This window comes from Vipera berus (genome assembly GCF_964194415.1).
Source record: "Vipera berus genome assembly, chromosome: 2".
NCBI lineage: Eukaryota > Metazoa > Chordata > Lepidosauria > Squamata > Viperidae > Vipera > Vipera berus.
In genome coordinates this window covers 171,386,550-171,408,076 of record NC_138203.1, presented here as the reverse complement: position 1 = coordinate 171,408,076, position 21,527 = coordinate 171,386,550, and the positions used below count along the sequence as shown (strand labels likewise).

At 41.7% G+C, this 21,527-nt stretch overlaps 1 protein-coding gene across 1 annotated transcript in view; it reads left to right on the top strand.

The window, feature by feature from the left end:
* Positions 1–373: 373 nt before the first annotated feature.
* Positions 374–21,527, top strand: part of RHBDF2 (rhomboid 5 homolog 2) — a 93,846-nt gene continuing 72,692 nt past the window's right edge. The window contains exon 1 of the mRNA XM_081318585.1: positions 374–720. The gene's annotated coding sequence lies outside the window, so the exon portion shown is untranslated. The remainder of the gene's footprint in view (positions 721–21,527) is intronic.

The following is a 21,527-nucleotide window of genomic DNA, read 5'->3' as shown; positions in this document are numbered from 1 at the left end:
TCCCAGAATTCCTCAGCCAGGCACACTGGCTGAGGAATTCTGGGAGTTGCAGTCCACAAGTCATAAAAGGGCCAAGTTTGAAGACCCCCTGCTTTACTCCCTTCCTCCCAATCGCGCACGGCCGGAGATGCCACCCGAGGCCTCCGCTTTCGAGGAAAAGGAAGTGACTCCCCCACGGCCGCCTGGGTCCTCCACCTGCCTCACTCCCTCGACTGGTGCCCCGCCTTCTCTCCCTCCGCCCCTAGGGGACGAGACTCCACCCCTGGTTACTTTCCCAGGTGGAGGGAAAATAGGAAGGCGGGCTGCGCTCGACTCTTCCTGTTTGTTTAATTGCCGCGGTCTGGCCGCGCTTTTTGCTGCGAGTGGGAGATAAGGAAAGGAAGGGAGAGGCTCGCCGGCATCTGGGGCGGACGATGGTTGCAACCTCGTGCGTCGCTCTTCGTGGCTCCTTCTTCTCCTCGCTCGGTCGCTTCCTTATTTGACAGTTGATCGCGGCCGGATTGGCTTGATCCCGATCACGTTCACGTCCTCTCCGACCGGCGACACGCTTAGAGCCGGAGCTGCTGCGAGCTTGGGATCTGGAAACCGGGCAACCCGAGGGGTGGGTCGAAAAGAGAAGAGAGCGCGACCGAGCGAGAAACGAGTTTGCCTCGCGTCTCCGACCGCCGCCGTCTCAGCCTGAAGCGCGCCGGCAATTCGCTTCTCCCGGGAAAAGTGTCTGTAAGTGCGGGAGCTCCCTGCTCTGTGAGTGGGTGCCGCTCCGGTTTGGCTGCCTTCTTTCCTGCCTACGATGCTGGGTTGTTCGCATGCTTTCTCACGCTTAGCTTAGGGCAGGGGTCTTCAAACTTGGCCCTTTTGTGACTTGTGGACTTCAACTCCCAGAATTCCTCAGCCAGCCATGCTGGCTGAGGAATTCTGGGAGTTGAAGTCCACAAAAGGGCCAAGTTTGAAGACCCCTGGCTTAGGGGGTGGGGGGGAGAGACTCGCCCTACTTCGCCCACTGCCTTTGGTTTGTTCTTTCCCTTGACCCGCAAGCCTGTTATCCTGTTAAACTACAACGCCCCATCATCCTCATCCAGAGTGTGGGTCAACGCTGCTCGGCGCCCACCCCCTTCTCCCTCCCAAGACTTCTGCCCATGTGTCTTACGTTTCGCCGCCTTTCTGGGAGAACCCGCTATTGCGGGTAAAACTACAGTATTGCAACATAGATTTTTTTTTTGCTGCTTTCCTGTTCCTTGTAAGTTCAGTTCTTTAGTTTTTCTATTCCCCAACCTAGTTTTCCATCCCAGTGATTCATCTGTGTAGATTTTGCCGACCGGCTTTTGTTTTTCCTTTTTTTTCTAAGTTCTGATAACTGCAACTACTTCCAGTTGATGAAAAGAGTTTGTAATGAGCTGTAAATGCTACAGTATTTACTCATCGTTAAGTAAGGTTGATTTCAATGGAGTTGAATTCTGCCAGGGCAAAGGAATCCAGACCCTTGGGGTTAGTTCATTGTTTACAAATTTGACCCAAGAGCTCTTGGGATCCTTTATTGGTGATTACCTGATCAGATATATATTTCCTCAATATTTCTCTCTAGTGAAGCTGCTGCGCATGAATTAAATATGCAGAACTATGAGTGTCTTCAGGATGATCCCCATCAAAATAAGCAGGGTGGTTGTGATATTAAAGACTAATTTGTGTCTGCATTTGGTAATCTTGGGTACCACAAATCATGCTGTTTTAAATACAATAGCCAACTCTGTTAACTTTTGGAAATTGCTACAAGTGAAAGAAGATACTGTAATACAGTAAGTTTTCTGGCAGTATTTTTCAAAAGAACATGGAACAAGGTCTCCACCGTATAGAAGGGACAGTGATGTAATGTTTTATGGCTACTATCCCATTGTTAAAATGCCTATTATGTACTTCATATAGCTGTTATCTAACATTTTTGTGCTTCTAAATTTTATTTACATTATTGTTCTAACAGCCCTATCTCCCAAAGGGAAAGAATGCAAGGAAAAAGAATTACTAGAACTTTAACTGTAATGAAGGACCTTAGCTCAGAGGAAAATTCAACCTTAAATATGGGGGATTCTAGAATAATTTATATAACACCATACAACAAAATTCATCAACCATAATTGCTAGGCAAAAATATACAACCCACTTGATTCTTTGTCCTTGCATGTTGTGTGAAAATACAGTGCTAATTTGTTACCCTTGGTATATAGTGTGCTATACAAACACAGCTTTAGAAACGAAAATATGTATAGGCCCTGATAAGCAAAAGGTTATAAATTATACAATGTGAATTGAAACTGCTTAATTTTCCCTGCTTAAAACACTGAAACACAAGGCTATCTGATTAAATGATCAATGGTTTATTCAGGGCTGAGAACACTAAGAACTGATTCAAGAAGATCTTATATCTAAAGTAAGTTTGTAATCTATTCATGATTTTAGTTAACAGGATTCTTCTTGTTGAGGAAATGCTGGATCCCTAATTATAGATGTGGTATTTGATGGCCAATTACAAATGTAGTTGGTACAAGTAAAGGGTGATTTTTTCCCCCCTGATATCCATTTTGAGAATGTCTCCAACAGCACCTGCTCCGCGTGTTAAGCTGCATTCTACTTTAGCATGATTTTGTGAACAGTGTCAATGTTTTCTGCTAATTTAAGGGACTGAGTTGAATTCAAGGAAATGAGGCATTATTATTGCACCCTAGAGGAGATTGAAATATGAAATATATAGCTAGAGAGCTGTAACAAGGAAGGACCATATTGCCAAAATGACAGAATTCCTGTCTTCCAGTAGAAACTCTTTGGTGTTGGAAAAATACCAACATGAACTAATAAGAGAGAATGTGGATTCAGGCACTTCAAAATTTGGGAGGAGAAAAGAGGGGAAAAAACCAGAGTGAACTAGTTCTGTGGGAGATCCATAGCCCAAAGGAAGATTTTCTTTTTTTGGTAGCCTGTGAGCACCACTGGACACAAAAATTATGAACTTGCTTTATACAAATTTTACAAATTCATTCTGAACTTGCTTCTTTGGGTATGAAATGGAAAATATTTATGGGATGTGCATATAGATTTCCTTTTATGTCAGACCGCTTGAAATTCCAATGCACACTTCCATCAGTGAGAATTTAGCATTAGAATAGCACAGCTTTATAGTCATAATGAAGGAACTGTTGTTTGGTAGTCAAAGACAAAATTCTCTGGTTAGTATAAGCTGCCTTCCCCCTTTTTTCCTCTTTAGAGAGATAAATGGTAGACAGTTGCCTAACCATGGAGAAGGCTTATAGTGCTAAAAAATGAATTCCTGGAACAGAAGAAAAAGAAGAGAAAGCTGTTGTGCTAAAACAGGGACAGATTTTTTTCCTCATGCCATCACCCTGCTGAACATCTAATTCTTGCAGCTGACAAAATACAATGACTACTAAAGGGTTTTGTTTTTTGCCTAATGTGTATATTATACAAAATGTGTGGCTGTAGTATTGTTCCTTTTTTATTTTTTTTACTTCCTCCTTTGTTGGCTATACATTTTAATATTATTATATTTTGTTGTTTTGAAAGTACATTAAGTGCTTCTGTATCAGTGACAAATTCCTTGTGTGTCTAACCACACTTTGCCAAATAAGTGCACTGGGACCTTGCAGTTCAGCCCAGCCTCACTTCCCTGAGGGGGCCGCCTGGCTGGGCTTCCTCCTTCTCGAGGCTGCTGCTGGGCCCGGTGAGGCAATATGGGTTGAGGTGTGGCAAGGCCAGGTGGGGCAAAGCAAGCGAGGCCAACAAACTGCAGCTGCTGCCAGGCCCTGTGCGCCCACCTCCTCCTATGCACGTGCCCAGGGGAAGTGTCCAGCCAGGCTGGGGTGGGCTGTGGTGGAGGCCAGCCCCTTGCTGTTTCCCCATGGGCCGGAACTAATCACATCGTGGCCCGGATGTGGCCCGTGGACTTGAGTTTGACATGCCTGACATAGATTATGGCAGTGGAAAGCCTCAAAATGGCTTGCTGGACAGTTTAATAGCTGATTCTAATAAGTTCTAAAAAATTCTAAATGATGGATATTGAAAGCATAATGTGGGATTAACATTCACCAACTCATGAAATTTAGAGAATATGAATTACTATTGTATCCCTGAATATGAGGAGAAGCTAAGGCTGGATTTGCTGGCCACGTTCCCACATGCCAGTGTAGGGGAATGATAAAAGAACCCCTTGTGTAAATCTTGACTACTCAGCAAGAATATGGCACTGATTTAAACTCAGCCCAGGGTTTCTTTTAATGAACTTTATATAAATTGGTGCAAATATCATGATGTTTGCGTCAATTTGCACACTGAGATCATTAAATAAATGATGTAACTTGCTAGGGGTGCTGTAAAATTACATTAGTTTAACTGCCTCATTCAGACTACTGACTCATCCATTACTTTAGGGCACAATTAGGATGGAAATTGGGTCTGTTATATCTGAAGTTTGCAGCATGGGGTTCCACTAAACTGAGGCTTTACTGTATTACAGATGTTGTACATTTCCCATCTCAGGATCAGGAAACTGCCTTTTGGGATTTATTGTTATGGGAATATAGGATTGCAAAAAGAGAGAGAGAGAGTGAATTGTGGGCTGGTATGTAATCTGATCCTCAGGCTGCCCAGTCCTGCTTTAAATCTAGAAGTTAGAAATTGCAATTTTTAGTAATAGGTGAGAAGAAAGATATAGGACAGTCCAGATGATACATTCTCATAGTCTTTACTGAAAAAAAATAACAGGGATATACATGTGATATTCAACTACACAAAATATCTTAGTTTTGTAAAATGTGGGCAGCATACAAATGGAGGCAGAGTTAAACAGTATTTTATCCAGAAAAGATTCAGGAAGGAATAACCTGAAACAGATATGTGATTTAGAGGCTATTTTAGGGCACAATTTGGATGGAAATTGGATCTGTTGAGTCTAGCTGTTTGGGAAATGTTTTGAACTTCAAGGTAAGTCTTGAAGATCTTTAGCGTCAGAGCCATACGGTTATGGTAGCAACTGAATGAAGGTTGAACACATTTTAACTCTGGTATGGTCTCTTATTGTTGCCTTTTTAACTCTGGTATCATCTGCTATTGTTGCTCTTCTGAAAAAACAGTTTTGCCTTGGTGTGGGAAAACCTGCTGGCTTTAGAATAATTGTGAAGACCAATCAAGTGAAAGTAATTTGCTTTGCAACGAGTTTTATTGAGCTGTATATTTTGGCTAAGAAAAAATTTATTACAGGTAGTCCTCGACTTATGACCACAATTAGCCCAAGACGTATGTTGCTAAGTGAGAAATTTGTTAAGTGAGTTTTGCCCCATTTTACGACTGTTCTTGCCACATTTGTTAAGTGAATCACTGCAGTTGTTAAATTAGTAACACCGTTAAGTGAATCTGGCTTCCCCATTGAGTTTGCTTGGCAGAAGGTCACAAAGGATGATCACATGACCCTGGGACATGGTCATAAATACGAATCAGTTGTCAAGCATCTGAATGTAAATCACATGACCATGGGATGCTGCAATGGTCATAAGTGTGAAAAATGGTCATAAGTCACTTTTTTCAGTGCTGTTGTAACTTTGGACAATCAGTAAATGAACTGTTGTAAGCTGAAGACTACCTGTACAGGTATGCCTCTATGGCTGTCAAATCTGGGATACTAGAATCCATACAATTGTGAAGATATCTCTATTTTTTCTAATTCTCTGTTGTCATGTAGTAGCTGTTAGGATGGGGTGGGGTGGAGTGGAACGGAACAAAGTAGTATCTTTATTGTCACTTTAAATCTACACTAATCAGCATATATTAAAATGAAATTTCATTGCATGCAGCTAAAAAGCTTTATTGTGACTTTAAATGTACACTAATCAGCATGCAACAGATCTTTCATTAAAGCTTCCCCCCCCCCCCACACACACACAAAGAGAGAGAGAGAGAGAGAGAGAGAGAGAGAGAGAGACTCTGAAGAAAGAAAAGAGAAGGCAATTTGGTCATTCCTTCTTTTTCCTCCAACATCACATGTAATGGTGTTTTGAAGGGTCTATCCAAGTTAGCTCTCTAGTGATGTAGGGAGCCACAGGGGGCAAGACTGCTTTCCAAGGTTTTCCTTCTTCCAGTGCTGTTTGGGAGGCACTCAGTGTGGCATGCCAGAGAATTATCACTAGCTATAAAAATCCTTGGCAGCAGATATCGGCAACATAGGTCAATGGAACTTGTTTTTTTTTTGCTATTTTTTCTCTCTCTCTGTGTGTGTATGGCAGCTGAAGAATTTATTTTAAAGCTAAAGCAGTTGCAGAATATCATCAGAGAAATTGCTCCAGCTCTGCTTCTAATGAGCAAATGTTTTCCACCTTTCATGTGCAAAGATTTCCTGTTTCTTTCTCTTTTCCCTCCCTAGGAAGGAAATCTCTTGCTTTGGGTTATTATAATCAACACAACTGGCCCTTCAAGTAGAACTATTGACCATTGATCAAATTAGTTTGTTGTAAAGTGGAGTGTCAAAGAGATGTTGTAAAAAATAAATGAGGTGGGTTTTCTCTAAAATATTTGTGTCAGCTCCTCAGTCTTTTTTTTAAAGAGTTTTACTATTGTGATGTTAAAAGTGTTGTAGACAGTATCTTATGGGAAACAAAGGCCATATCCTTTGCCATACTTTCCTCCTATTGCAAAGTTGAGACAGGAAGCCTTATCTTCAATTTTGCTAACCTTCACAGCATTCCCATATCTGTAGTTTGTGTTGCATTAATGTTCAAAATACTAAGGCACAGCTTCCAGTTAATGGCAATTTCCAATCCTGTGAACTTCAAATCCCAGAATTCCACAGCGAGCATGACCATTGATGAAAATTCTGGGAGTTGGATGTCCACAAATTGGGAAACCCTGTAAGGCATCGGATTATTGATGGAACCTGAAATTCTCATTCCACCCAGGTTCATCTACCCTGTGACAAGCCTCCTCCAGTTGGCCTGCATAATGCAATAGTTAGTCTTTGCTTAGCCTTGTGGTTTTATTTCATTACTTGTAGCAGGTTGATATATGCGTATTTTGGATGCTATTTATTGATTGAGCAGCAGAGATGCAGTCATTTCTGAACAGCTGAAATGTACAAAAATATACTTTCTGTAGGATTTGGTGGGGGATAAGAATCATCTTGGGGAGATCTTAGTGGCAGGCTGACGATGGGGTACAGGAGCTGGCATGAGGACACATCAGTCCTTTGTAATAGCCTGATCAAGAAACAGATTCCACAAAGATCATAGAACTATATTTTTGCAGGTTATAATAACAGAATCTTGAATGCCTGACCGAAATTTTCTGTTCTTGTGTCTTATACCAGGGGGTCTTCAACCCCCAGGCTGCAGCCCACTACTGGGCCATGTCCTGTTCAAAACTGGGCTGCATGGGCAGCACTCATGCATGTGCACAGCTTGACTCATGCGAGTGGCGGGTTGGTGCGCAATGTGCACATGCAGCTCAACTCGCAAGAGCAATGGGCTGGCACGCATGCACGGGCAGGCAGCTCAATTTGTTTATGTGGGCCAGCTCCCCTCTCCCCCACTCACTCATCAGGCCACCAAACTGTAAATGTTGGGGCTGTCTTGTACTAAAGAGAATCAAGGAATGGCACTTTGCGTTTCTTCCAGATTTTTTCCTCTCTTTCATGGCTAAGGTTTCTTCAAAGCTATTTCTGTGCTCTTCTACATTCTATTCTCCTCTGGAAAAAAATAGCAGAGTCTTTAGTCTGAGGCAAGTTAACAGTGTGTATATATATGGCTATAGAAATGTCAGGGATAGAACAGCAAGGCTTGTTTCATTCCAACCATATTCTTGGTAGTTGATTTATGTTGGGAAGTGGATAGGGAAAGTCTGACAGTGTTGTTTTCCTGAATCTCACTGCAGCTTTCAGAGCTATTAGTTTTAGTAACTTTCCAGGAGATTTTTTTCAGGGTTTGAGGCATACTGTCATTTTACATTGGCTTCAGGCCTACTTGGAAGAGTCCTGAACACCCATTACATAGTTTCTTAGCATTTGAAGTCCTCTACCTTACCTATATTTTGAGTGTCTACATGGAACCATTGGGTGAAATAATCAGACATTAATAATCAAGATATGGATAAAGTATTATCAATATGGGGGTAGCTTATAGCTTCTTCTCTAATCTTACAAGGGTAGTAGAAACTCTGAATAGGGATTTGGAAAGCAGCTTGGGGAGAGGGGGGAAGAGAAACAAGCTGGAATTTAATTTGGAGGATAGAAGAGTTGATGGAAGAAATCTGCTGATCTGGATGGAAATGTTCAGATTTCTCTGGATTTAGTGGCACTCCCTTTTCAAGAGCATGATACAGTTTGAAAGAACTCATGAGCTCTGTGCTTTTCATAAAAGCCATGTGGCCAACATGCCCTTTAACAACTTAATCTGATCTCTTAGTTTTAAGCCTTATCTAGAGAAAACTTGATGCTGTACCTGTACCATATGTCATAACTAAATAATTGTCTATTAGAATAAATACGATTGTCCAGAACTATATTTAGAGCAGAATTTACAACCAAAACACTTGTTGGACACAGGGATTTGTTTATGTATTCTGGACCAAATATGTTCCAATTTAAGGGGCTGGTATTATCTTCCAAACTCTTAGGTGTTTTTGTGCTGTTTATCTCAAGGAGAGTCTAATCTACAAGAGTCTGCCTGTGCTTTAGGATCAATATCTGAGTGCTGTTGCATTTGTATACCTTATCTAGTTTCCCAATAATTAGGAACATTCTGAAGACTTGCTTATTTCTGGATACATTTGATTTGGTTTCCTGCAGAGAAAGGCTAATATATTATTTATAATAGAAGCTGCATTTCAGCAAATAGTATAAATCAGTCAATCTTGATTATACTTTAGTATATAACCTTCACTCTAATCAGCACAACAACTGAGTTCTTGCTTCTAGAATGGTCTCTGGGAACGGTTGTAAATAAGTGGCAGAGCAAATGCTTTGCATGAAATAAAAATAAAATTCAAGGTCCCTGGTATCTCTTAAGTAGAGACAACAAAGCTACTGTCTGAAACATGGAGATCTGCAGTCAGTCAATATGGAAGAAGCAGTTCAGATCTGGTTAGATCAATCATAGGGGTGGGTGGGATTTTTTGGCATCCACATGACATCATTTCCATTTGCCCACTATGCTGTATCTTTTTTTTTCCTTACCAAGAAAAAAAAATCCGTAAGGAATGGAAACTGGATTCACTGACCAATGATCAGAAGCCCTCCATTTGAAAACACTGTTTCACTTATTCTTATTTGCTTATCACTGTTCCATAAGTTGATTCCTATTTTCTTATCCTTTTGCTAATTTTTAATAAATTAAGTTCTATGTTGTTCATTCTGGGATGACAGAGAACAATTTATGACCATTTTCTTTGTGACATCCCTTCAAGCACAGGTAGTCCATGACTTACAAGCAATTGTTTATCATGCTGCTGAAAAAAGACACTTACAACTGGTGCTCAGCCTTACAACCATTGCAGAATCCCCATGGGCACTGGATCAAAAATCCCAGCTGGCTTACGACAAGCAAAGTCAATCGAGGAAACGGGATTTGCTTAATAACATGGTTCATTTAACAGCCATGGTGATTCACTGAACATTCTTAGCCAAACAGATTGTACAATGGGGTGCAATTCTCTTAAGAACCATCTCACTTAGTGACAAAAAGTTCCATTCCCAACTGTGATTGTAAAGTGAGGACTCCCTGTATTTGAATGCTGACGTCACCTAATATGCTAAATGAGTGAATAAAATTAAGCACTGGTGTGCAGGCAACAAAAGTCAATATGTCTCTGTCCTCACCAAGTCAGTGGAATTCTACCTGGTGGAACTGTTTTAGGTGACCCATAGCCTTTAGGGAAGGATCAGGTGAAAGAGCTTCCTTCAGTCTGCCTTGATAGGCGTGCAAAGTATTTTACGGATACGAGGATTCGCGTTTGTTCAGATCTGGAGTCTGTATTATCAGAATAGAGACAGATCTTCTTCCAAAGTCATCTTTCTAGAGTCCTTTAGAGTTTGTGGATTTTGAGGATGTGAACAGGATTCCTTGCTGTATGAGCTGGCCCTTATGTGGGTGGATTAATACCTCATCTGGCTGCTTTGAGCAGCTGGGGGAATGAAGTATTGGATTCAAGAGATGATTCAGGAGGGGAATAGTTCCTTTGCTTTTGAAGAAATGTACTAGCACAGTTCCTTTTAGGAACTTGGTATGGGATATAATTTGATATTGGTCATTCTTGTGAATAACCTTGGAGACTTGAGCAATGGGAATTTGGCACTCCTGGTGCTTCATTGTCATTTGAAATTGTTGATGACTGTGTATCCCCTTGGATCATTGTGTCCTACTTACAAAGGCTGTAGTTTGGGAACACTGAGTTACAGTAGTTACACTCCTCCCTGCTCAGGTGATTCCAGGCAGTAATGATAGAGGAGGAATATTCCTGTTCTAGATAGCTCCAAGATGGGGTATGGCACAGACAAAGCTCTGCTCTGTCCTACGTCATCTACCAGTATATGAAACTACTGAAGGAGATAATCATTCAGTTAAGGATATCATCCATATACCAATGAAAATGAGATTTATCTCACCAAGGGCCTGCTAGGAGATGCAATGCAAGTCTTGATCTGAGGCCTAAAGGAATAAAAAAAGAATTGAACGGGATGAAACAAATTACAGCTGAGTCCCCAAAAGATGAAATTGTTATTCGTGTAAAAATCATTGTTTCTATAGAAGACAATATCTGTAATTCAGGGTTGAATGAGGAATTTTTGGTACTCTCTGAGCTTGGATGTTTGCTACAGACAACATTAGTCTGAGTGCTGAGTTCTTCCCACTGTGTTGGATCACCTGGGAAGAAATGTGGGATCCTCTCTCTAGGATTTTAAGTAGATGAGACTGAAAAACACCAGGTTTTTCAGTGACAGCCCCATTCTTATGGAATAATTTGCCTCCAGAGATTTGAGAACTGCTCATCTTAAGAAAGCTTTTAAAACCTGGATTTTTCAAGAAATTTTGGGTCCTAAATAACTACAGCATAGTGTTATATTTTAAGTATAGGGTTTTTAAGATGGTTTAAGATTTTCTTTGTATGGTTTTTAATTTTATTGTAAATTGCTCAACATTCCTACAAAGCTGATTGGATATACTATAAATGTGGTAAAACAAACAAATCTAAGCCTGGATTAAAAAATATATTCCTATAACATGCTATCTTTAATAAAGGTCCCATATTATGAATTAACATGATAACCTTGTTAACACAACAAGCTAAGACAATGGCTGGATTTCCCCAAGATGCTGAAATATATATAGTACCCAACCTCCTTTAGCCTATCCTAACATGATGTGTGAACTAAGCTGAAGAGTGTCGTTATACTCTCCTTGCTCCTCTCATCAATGTCTCTGAAAATCAGACAAACTCAGTTCATTCAATTATTCTTTACAGGATTTCCAATAAAGCAGAAAATAATAGTTAACGTAAAGAAGACTTAATTGATTACACTTAAGGAATGAAGGCTTTATTTTAATATCTCACTATCAGTCCAAGACGCAAACTTAATTTTTGTTCTGCAATTATTGTTGTTGTTTTTTAAAAAGGGATTTAAATGAAGGTCATCTGAGGATTGTATCAGACAATGAAGCCTGGCCGCTTTACAATTTAGAAATTGACCTCCTAACAATGTCCTATATTCAGTGTTGAAATGGGCAAAGTTTTCTTCCTATCATCAGAAAGAAACCCTTACGTATATTTCATTTAAGAGGTGAAGTATCTTTAATCAGGATGAATGTGTCTAAGAAATGTTTACTGTAGCTGAATAGGATGAGTTTAAAGAGTTTTTTTCCAAACCTGAGAGCCTGCTAAATGTGTGGACGTTTATCTTCTAGAATTTCCCAGCCATCTTGGCCATGTTTGAGACTTCTGGAGATTAAAAATCCACCGACCTGTAGGGGACAAACACTGAAGAAGAGCACTGGTGGGATTCAAATAATTTAACAACTGGTTCTCTTGGGGGGAAGAGACAGAGGGAGAGGTGGGGGAGGGGCATTGCCATTTGGCAGATGGGGGAGGGGGAGCTGCCGCGTGCACTTCCCAACCGCTTACCGTGCCAAAGCCCCCCCCCCCCGCAGCCAGGCCTACCACACCCTGACATTTGTTGCGCCTCACCTGTTTAGTAGTGACTTCTCTCACTTTCTCCTTCTTCCGCCTTGTTTGAACAGCTCTTTGCTCCCGTTGCTGCGTTTTCAGTCTCAAGAGTTTTGTCTGGAGCCTGTGCAGGGGGTCTTTGGAAAGAAAGCCCCACAGCAATCAGGTGGAGTGGGAACCATTCTCTTCACTTTTGGACCAGCTCCGAAATGGGCTGGAAGGAGCGGCCTGAGGACTCCAATCTGGCTTTGCAGCAAGCAAGGGGATTTGGAGGCACGTGAATGCACGTTAGTCTGGCTATTTCAGAGCAGGTTCTCCAAACTCAAAAAAAAAATAATAGGTATTGGTTCTGCTGAACCAGCGCAAACCGGCTGAATCCCACCGTGGAAGATTAGTATTGGGAAGTCTAAATCTGTAATTTTGTGTCTTGAGGACTGCTTCACAATTGCAGTTTGAAGCATGAGGATAATTCAAATAGAGCATGTACTATAATTGTTTTTGTTTATTTTTCCCACTAAAAATGGAGGGCCAGGCTTGGGAAAAAAAAACAGAAAATGATGGCTTCTATCATGCAGGGAATGTTTGCATTGTACAGCACAACCTCGGTTCATTGTAACCTCATTGCAACCTTTACATCCCCCAAGGTTTCTTTTTATTGTGGCCAAATTGTGGTTTCTGGAGGTTGAACAGTTTCCATTTCATCTGGAAGAAATAAAGAGTTATGATGAAAAATTAATCTCTTAGCTGTTACTTATGCTGAAGTGCCTGTGCTTGGCAAGACTTTGACCTACTTATCAGCCAAGGCTGTTTTGCCCCTCCTAGGCTGTGAAAGTAATCATGTATTGGTTGACTGTTGGTCGTTAAATGACAATAACAGAAGAATCATATTTTCAATCTTTGTCCGGAGTGCTAAATGAAATGTTTTCTTTTCTTTCTTTTAAGAAAAAAGTCACCTGACTTGTAATCCACTTTTGTAATACAGATATTATTGCTGTATCCTATATAAGATTTTGAAACAACAAGAATGTTTTCTAGAGTAGTGCATTTTTTAGCCTGTAATGTGCAGCAAGGTGATTGTTGTTGTTTTTGTTGTTGTCATTATTATTTTGCTTTGCATTCTGCCAACTTTTCTGATCAACATGCTATGAATGAAGGGAAGAATCTAATTTCTTTCCCCCCCGGCTGCACAAGCATTCACAAGGAAGAATAAGTTTCATTCCCCCAAGCAAATCTTGGAGTCACCCCAACCAACCTGATTTACCTATGGCTGCTATTTGCAGCCTCTACTTTCTCTTCTTCCTTTCATTTATTTTTTACGTATTTATTAAATTTGCTTGGTGCCCATCTCACCACAAGGCGACTCAATTAGAGTTATAGACAGAAAGGCAAAATGCGTTCTGCTTTCTGTAATGTGAGAAATATAAGGGCAGTTTAAATCTACTGTCTGGAAGTCAGTCGGGAGAGACCTAAGGCCTTCTAAGACACGAATTGACACCAAAGAATCGTTTTAAAAATGCAAATATTTAGAACAGTGGTAGCGAACCTATGGCACACGTGCCACATGTGGCACATAGAGCCCTCTTTGTGGGCACGCGTGCCATTGCCCCAGTCCTAGGCCTTCAGCTGTGTTTTATAAAACCTTTTCGCTTTAGGCCTCTGCCGCCATGTGCAAAAAAAAAAAGTTCAATCAATCAATTTCAACTTCTCACAGGAAAAAAAAGATCTCGCAAAGTTGGAATTGATTGATTGAACTTTTTAGTCCCACCCAGTCTGCTGTCACCACCGCAGCCACGCCCACCCAATGGGCCACACCCACCCAATGGACCACGCCCATCCGGCACCTGACAATTCATAAGTGGATTTTGGGTTGCAGTTTGGGCACTCGGTCTCTAAAACGTTTGCCATCACTGATTTAGAACATACAACCAGTGCTTTTTTTGTAAAAGAAAAAGGTGCCGGAACTCACACATGTCATACAACCCGCCTTGCCTACCCTACAAGGTTCCATCCAAAAAAGGTGCCGGAACTCCGTTCTGAGCGTTCTATGAGGAAAAAAGCCCTGCATACAACAATGAAGAAATATATGAATGAGTGGCTTAAAGAAAATGATTAGGCTTCAAAAGAGGAAATGTGACCAGAAGAATAATGAGTAGCTTATCTGAGGTAGAGATTAAGCTAGCTAGACTCTAGAGGTAATAAAGCTCAACCAACGGCCCTAGTTATCTCTAGCTGCTGTCTGGTTACTTATTACATCTAGAAGGTTGGAAGGGGGGGGTTAAGGTTTCTTCTTATGTTCTGCAAGTGGGGTCTTTCTTTCTTTCTTTCTCTTTCTTTCTTTCTTTCTTTCTTTCTTTCTTTCTTTCTTTCTTTCTTTCTTTCTTTCTTTCTTTCTTTCTTTCTTTCTTTCTTTCTTTCTTTCTTTCTTTCTTTCTTTCTTTCTTTCTTTCTTTCTTTCTTTCTTTCTTTCTTTCTTTCTTTCTTTCTTTCTTTCTTTCTTTCTTTCTTTCTTTCCCAACTGTTGCTCCAGGGGCAAAAAATATCAAAAGAGCAAACAGCTCCAGAAAACTCATTCAGAGGGTTCAATCTCAACCAGTTTCTCTAGAGTTACTAGAAACAGAAGGATTTAGTCCAGACATGTCAAACACAAGGCCCGGGGGCCAGATCCGGCCCGTGAAGTGGTTTCATGCGGCCCGCAAAGCCATCCTGGAAACAGAGAGGGAACGGCCCCCACTGCCTTGGCCCTGGCCCAGAGACCCTCCTCCTGCCAGAGACCCTCAGATCTGTCCCACTCCTGCCCAGGCCCCCATAGGTACCCTTGATGCGAATGATGTAGAGCTGGCCACGCCCACCCAGTAGGCCATACACACTCTAGCCACGCCCACCCAGTAGGCCATGCCCACCCAGGCCACACCCACCCGGCCCCTTGAGGGCAACCGCAATGCTGATGTGGCCCTCAATTAAATTGAGTTTGACACCCCTGATTTAGTCTGTATATCAATTGCACATGTATTCTGAACTAATCTCTGGAAACTTGTGCTCCAGGATATAATTGTTAACTAGTACCTGGGCATACTAGTTAATGGGGTGGGGTTGGGGTGGGTTGCTTAGTTTTAGGATTCACACAACTCCTTGTGGCAGCTAAGGAAAAGCTATCTGTGTGCTTATGCCTTTTCAAGAAATAAAATATTTATTATTTATTTATTTAGGCAACGTCTACGGCTATCCAACTCACAAAGTCACTTAATATAGGACTAAAAGTACAAAATGGCCATAGAACACAAAAACTACAGAAAAACAATAATGTGCAACATAACCAAAGGCAAATTGCAGCATGTTCATTATTCTGAAACCCAGATGGGCTCATCAAAACTGGCCCACTGCCTGGGGGGAACAGGTTTTTAAAGCCTCACAGAAGGCCAACATGGTCAGGAGTATCCAAAATTTTGGGTGTGGGGGAGAGAGGGCTGTTCAAAAGTATAGGCACTGCAACAGGGAACATGCCTTCTGGACCCATTAGGTGATATTGTTTGATGAAGGGTATCTAAAACATGTCCACTGTTTTGGATCTCACATAATGAACAGACACAATCAGCAAATAGGCGACTCTGAACACGACCTGACCTTTTGCCAATTAATCAGTTGAAATTTTTTAATTAACAACAAGATGCAGCAGAAGTAATAACAGAAAGTGGCATTTTATAAGAACCCTTCTCTTCAAGGATGTCTTGATTCAAAAATAAGTTTGAGATTAATTAACTCATGTGATTGGTTTTACAATTTCTTTAATCAGATTGCACCCCATTAATTTAACAAAATTAAACTTCACCTAGTTTAAAACCAAACTCAATTATTCTATAAACCTTGTGGCTCTTTGCTGATTACTATAAATCTAAAAAGTGAGTTCAATCACCATAGTCTCATTCTGATGTACTTGTGCCAGCTTTGGGTTCATGTTTGCTTCATCTTTAGGGAAGATTAACATTTTTGGTGATGGCCTTACATCTTTCTAGCTATTGTTTGGCTTCCTTCCCCATCTTTAGTCGATGTTACTCATTAGCATGAGGCTCTTATTCAGTCAGAAACCAGCTCTCTCTTAGCTGTTCCAGAGATTTCAAAGAGAGCAATTAAAATGACAGGACCCTGTGGAGAATCAATTATTGTCAGAAGTCCATTGGCAATTTCAATAGACCATCTTGCTAGCTAAATATTGCTAAATGCTGTGGACCCAAGCTAAATAGATCTCATAATAGTGAAACCACCTACCACAATGCATGGACTGTGGCAGTGACCTGAGGATGCCAAGTCATAATGCTGAGCCTTTGTGGTCCCTTCCCCATTACATGTACAGAGAACGTTAGAAACGTCTGTCCCTGATTTGCAGTATGCTGGGTTGTACTGGGATCAGGTGAAACTATGACTTGTTATTAATGCTGCTCTCAACCTCTTCAGAGGATTGGAAAGAGCAAACATACAACTTTGGACTTTGGTATCCAGAATCAAAGACTAGTACATAATCTAATGATTAGTCCACGTGTATCATGATTATTTTTAAAAGAACTCAGTTTACCAATTGAGGTTCAGGTTGAATACTAAAATTAGTCAGGAGATCGAAAAATAAATACTGTCAATTCAATTTAAGGCTGTCCAGGTGGCCATGCTATTTTTGACGCCTTTATTCTTTGTTCTGTTTTCAATCACTATAGTTATGACAAACTTCCTGGACAAATAGCACTTCCTGTGTGAAAATTGGCAGGCGGTTTGGAGAATAAAGGGACCGGCCTCTTTTTTTTTCCATTTTTTTTTGAAGCTACTTTCTCTTGGGAATAATCTGACAGAAAGCATGGCTGAATGGTGACTGACATGGACATCTCAGCTCCAAAACCTGCTTGTTGGCTACTCCTTTCCACCTTAGGCATTGAATTTCTCCTTTCCAGGGAGTTGCATGAACTTAGTCATTAGAGTTGTAGGATGGCTACACATCCTATAAAGTGGTGTTCACCATTCTGCATAGATTCTGTGTGTGTATGGGTTCTGTGTATAACCTCTATGCCAGTTGCACACTACTTCCACAGAAATTGGTTACTGCAAGAGATAGCAAAAAGAGGATGTAAAACAGTCACATTGTAAACAAATCTTTAAAATATTAGAAACTGGTATGTGTATGTGTCTCTTCGTGTCATTGTTGACTCCTAGCAGCTGCCTGAACAAGTCCCTGAAGTTTTCTTGGCAAGATCTTGGAAGTGGTTTATTATTTATTTATTTATTTATTTATTTAATTTGTATACCGCCCTTCTCCCGAAGGACTCAGGGCGGTGAACAGGGCAATACATAAAAACAAGATACAAAAATTAAAAATTATTAAAAAGTAATTAAACAGTGCCCGTAATAAATTAATACAGATTAAAAGTTAGAATCCATTTATAAAATCCAACCCCGTCCCATCAGGCCAGGCCAGCTTGTTTAAAGAGATGGGTTTTAAGATCGCGCCGGAAGGAGCGGAGATCGGGCGCCATCCGGAGCTCGACCGGAAGATGGTTCCAAAGCTCCGGTGCACCCACAGAGAACGCCCTCCCCCTGGGGGCCACCAGTCGGCATTCTTTGACCGGTGGCACCCTGAGGAGGCCCTCTCTGTGGGAGCGTACTGGGCGGAGGGAAGTTGACGCCGGCCGCAGGTGCTCCCCAAGGTATTCCGGACCCATGCCATGTAGGGCTTTGTAGGTCATTACTAACACCTTGAACCTCACCCGGAAGACAACTGGAAGCCAATGCAGCTCGCGGAGCAAAGGTGTGACATGGGAGTGTCGGGAAACTCCCAACACAACTCTCGCGGCTGCATTCTGTACCAGTTGGAGCCTCCGAGTGGTCTTCAAGGGTAGCCCCATGTAGAGAGCGTTGCAGTAGTCAAGACGAGAGGTCACGAGCGCATGAGTGACCGTACGTAAGGCATCCCGGTCTAGATAGGGCCGCAACTGGCGCACCAGGCGAACCTGGGCGAAGGCCCCCCTAGTCACAGCTACTATATGGTCTTCTAGGGAAAGCTGTGAATCTAGGAGGACTCCCAAGTTGCGAGCCCTATCTACAGGGGGTAATAACTCACCCCCCATAGTGAGGGGTGGGATATCCTGAATATCCCGAGATGCCGGTACGCACAGCCACTCAGTCTTGTCAGGGTTGAGTCGAAGCCTGTTCCTCCCCATCCAGGTTTGCCTATTTCCTGGGCTGAGATAGAATAACTGGCCCAAATCACTCAGCTGGCTTTGTGCCTAACTCACTGCCTCCCTGTTTCTAGCCTGATGCTACTACACCAACAAGCTCTAATGTGTTAGAAATACTAAATATGTAAAGAATGTATATGTCACCTACTGTATATATTTTCATTTTAACTCAACTTATTGTAAACTATATTATTAATCCAGATTAAGTTTTTGCCTGGAAAGTGGAGGCTCTTTGAAAGACAGAGCATACATTTCTCATAAAGCCACAAAGCAGCACCGGAGCATGTTTTTATGGCTAGTTTAGAAATAGTTATAATTAACAAAAATAGCAAATTGAGATCAACTCTGTTTGATAGGCGACTTTCTTGAAGGGCAACTTTTGGCCTGTGTGTTAAAACAGAATGTTAGTGTTTCTGTATGGAAGACCCTCTGGAAAGACTTGAACCGAAGATGATTTCAAATGAAACGTTCATTTCCCAAGAGTTTTCTCCTTTGAAAGGAATTTTTGTTTTCATCTGTTGGGCCTTACTTATGGAAATGCTGATTGCTGGGTACACAGACTAGAAATTTATGGAGGCAAGAAGGGGCTCTAGCTTTAGGTTTTGGAGAAAAGATGAAGAGGCTGGAGTTGGCCATAGTGCCATGGCCAGGTTTGCCTTTTGGCAGCCTTTTAACGAATGACCTGATGGTGGCCTCTTATTCTTTGGGCTTCTCTGTGAGCAAAGAGTTCCTTAATGCTGAGCAGGGAAATGCCAGAATGGGAAAGAAAGTCTGCTCATTTTGTTCCTTTCTCTCTCTCTGCATAATTTGCAGGACACATGCAATTTCTTGAAGGCTTGCTGACGCATTATAAGGGAGCCAGGGTTCGCCATTATTTCAGGGAAAGGTCAACAGCGTAGTATGTGTTTGTTACTTTTGATAGAGTAGTTCAAGGCCCTCAAGCTACAGAGAGGCAATTTATAGCTGCCCAGAGAAAAATGCATTGTGTAAGAGAGTCTGTGGGCCATATGATGGTTTTAGCTTCCTGTTGTGGGGATGGGATCGATATCCGGCAGAGGAAAACTCACAGCTGGAAGAAAGTTAACAAGGTTGCTATTTGTTTAGTTGTTTCCTGCTCGGCTAGGAGGATCACCATTCTCTTTCTCCCCCACCCCCACCCATGGCAATGTGGGGCTATGTTTTTTTCTCACGTCTTCAGAAGAGCTCAGGGCAACGTATGGGGGTTCACCTTCATTCTTAGTCTCATGGTAACTTTGTCAGGGAGTTGGTTTGGCAGATTGTGACTGACTGACTTCATCCTTTAAACATCCCCCTCCATTTCAGAGGCAGACTTTCCCTCGGTGGGGGACTAGGAGGTCATGTGAATTTCTTGGTGGAAGGGGAATTTCAAGTTGGGCCTTGCCCAACACCAGCGATGGTTACTCTCTGACTTTAGTTCATCTCTCTTGGTAAAAGGTTCTTAGGGCAACAATAGCATGTTTAAAATGAAATAGAAAGAACAAGGAAAACCAGTGTAGCAAAGTGGCTGAAGGTCTTCAACCAAAAAAAACCCACAAGCTGCCTAACAAAAGCCTGGAAGCTAGCTAAACGCCGTGGTCTGTTTTTGTGATAGGCAGGCACACGTCTTGAAATGGAAACTGGTTGGATTGCAATCCTGCTTTCCAACTGGTTTTGCAGCATTACTGATAGCCTGTGCTGTGCCAGCATGCAAGTTCCTCCCTTTCTGGTAAATGAGAACATGTGTTTGAAACCTTCCTTTGCTTCGCGACAGGAAGCAGACTTGACAGAGACAGATTATTGTGCAAACGTGAATATCCTGGGAGCTGGGACAGGCAGCGGTAAATGCCTGTTGTCTGCAGAGCTGAGCACATCTGCAGCTCCCCACTCCTTTCTCAAAGCATATTATCTACTAAAAAGTCAATAAACTCAGTACAGTACCTATCTGCTGAATCTTTAACTGTATGACAGCAATTCATAAGAGAACTTCTAGGAGATAAGAGAGAATTCTTTGCCCTATGGACTAGTGTCAGTCTTACTTGTTTTCCTACATGGAGGAGGGCTTATAAAAAGTGAAATATATATCTGTCCTTCCAGTGGCAGCAAGAATCTGTTGTGCATGTCCTACAACATGCAATTCAGAATAATATCTTCTCTGTATGTTCTACAAGATCGCTGAGCTTGTCGATCAGAAGGTCGGCAGTTTGGCGGGTCAAATCCCGAGTGCCACGTAGCAGAGTGAGCGCCTGTTACTCGTCCCAGCTTCTGCCAACCTAGCAGTTCGAAAGCACGTCAAAATGCAAGTAGAAAAATAGGGACCACTACGGTGGGAAGGAAACAGCGTTCCGTGCGCCTTTGGCGTCTAGTCATGCCGGCCACATGACCACGGAGACGTCCTCGGACAAGCGCTGGCTCTTCGGCTTTGAAACGGAGATGAGCACCGGCCCCTAGAGTCGGAAACGACTAGCACACACGTGCGGGGGAACCTTTACCTTTACCTTTACCTTACAAATATTGACCAATGCATCTTGTACATTCCTTTTGTATGCCTCCTACACGAATCTTTATTCTAAAATGGCAAGGAGACACTCCTTTAATAACACACATAGTCGCATTCTTTTCAGTCTTGGAGAGCTGAAAGGGGCATGGCAATGCTGTGTTGCCATCAGAAAAAGAAAGGTGGCAAATGTCTATGGTGATTCTCAGCCATTTGAACTGAAGAGACTTTCTGGATGAGAAGTAAAATATTTTCAAAGCAAAAAACCAAGAAACCCTTGTGGAAAAAGCACCTTTGGGGACAAGAAAGGTGGCATTTTGCTTTGTTGTTTTGCAGTTTTTGGAAATAGGGATGGGCTGGTGAATAAAGTAGACTATATCCCTTGAGAGCTTAAGGTTCCTATTTTTGTTGCTTATTCTTTTTTAAAAAAACCAACAAAGCAGAACATCTTTCTATTTTGTTCATTTTTATACTTCTAAATCTCAGTATCACTAGACATCATAGAATTTTCGAGTAGGGTTGTTTGGCTGCAAAATAAGAAAGCTGGAAATTAAATGCATATTGCTTACCTCTTATACAGAGAATAGGATTGGATTAATATTGCCATCCCCTCA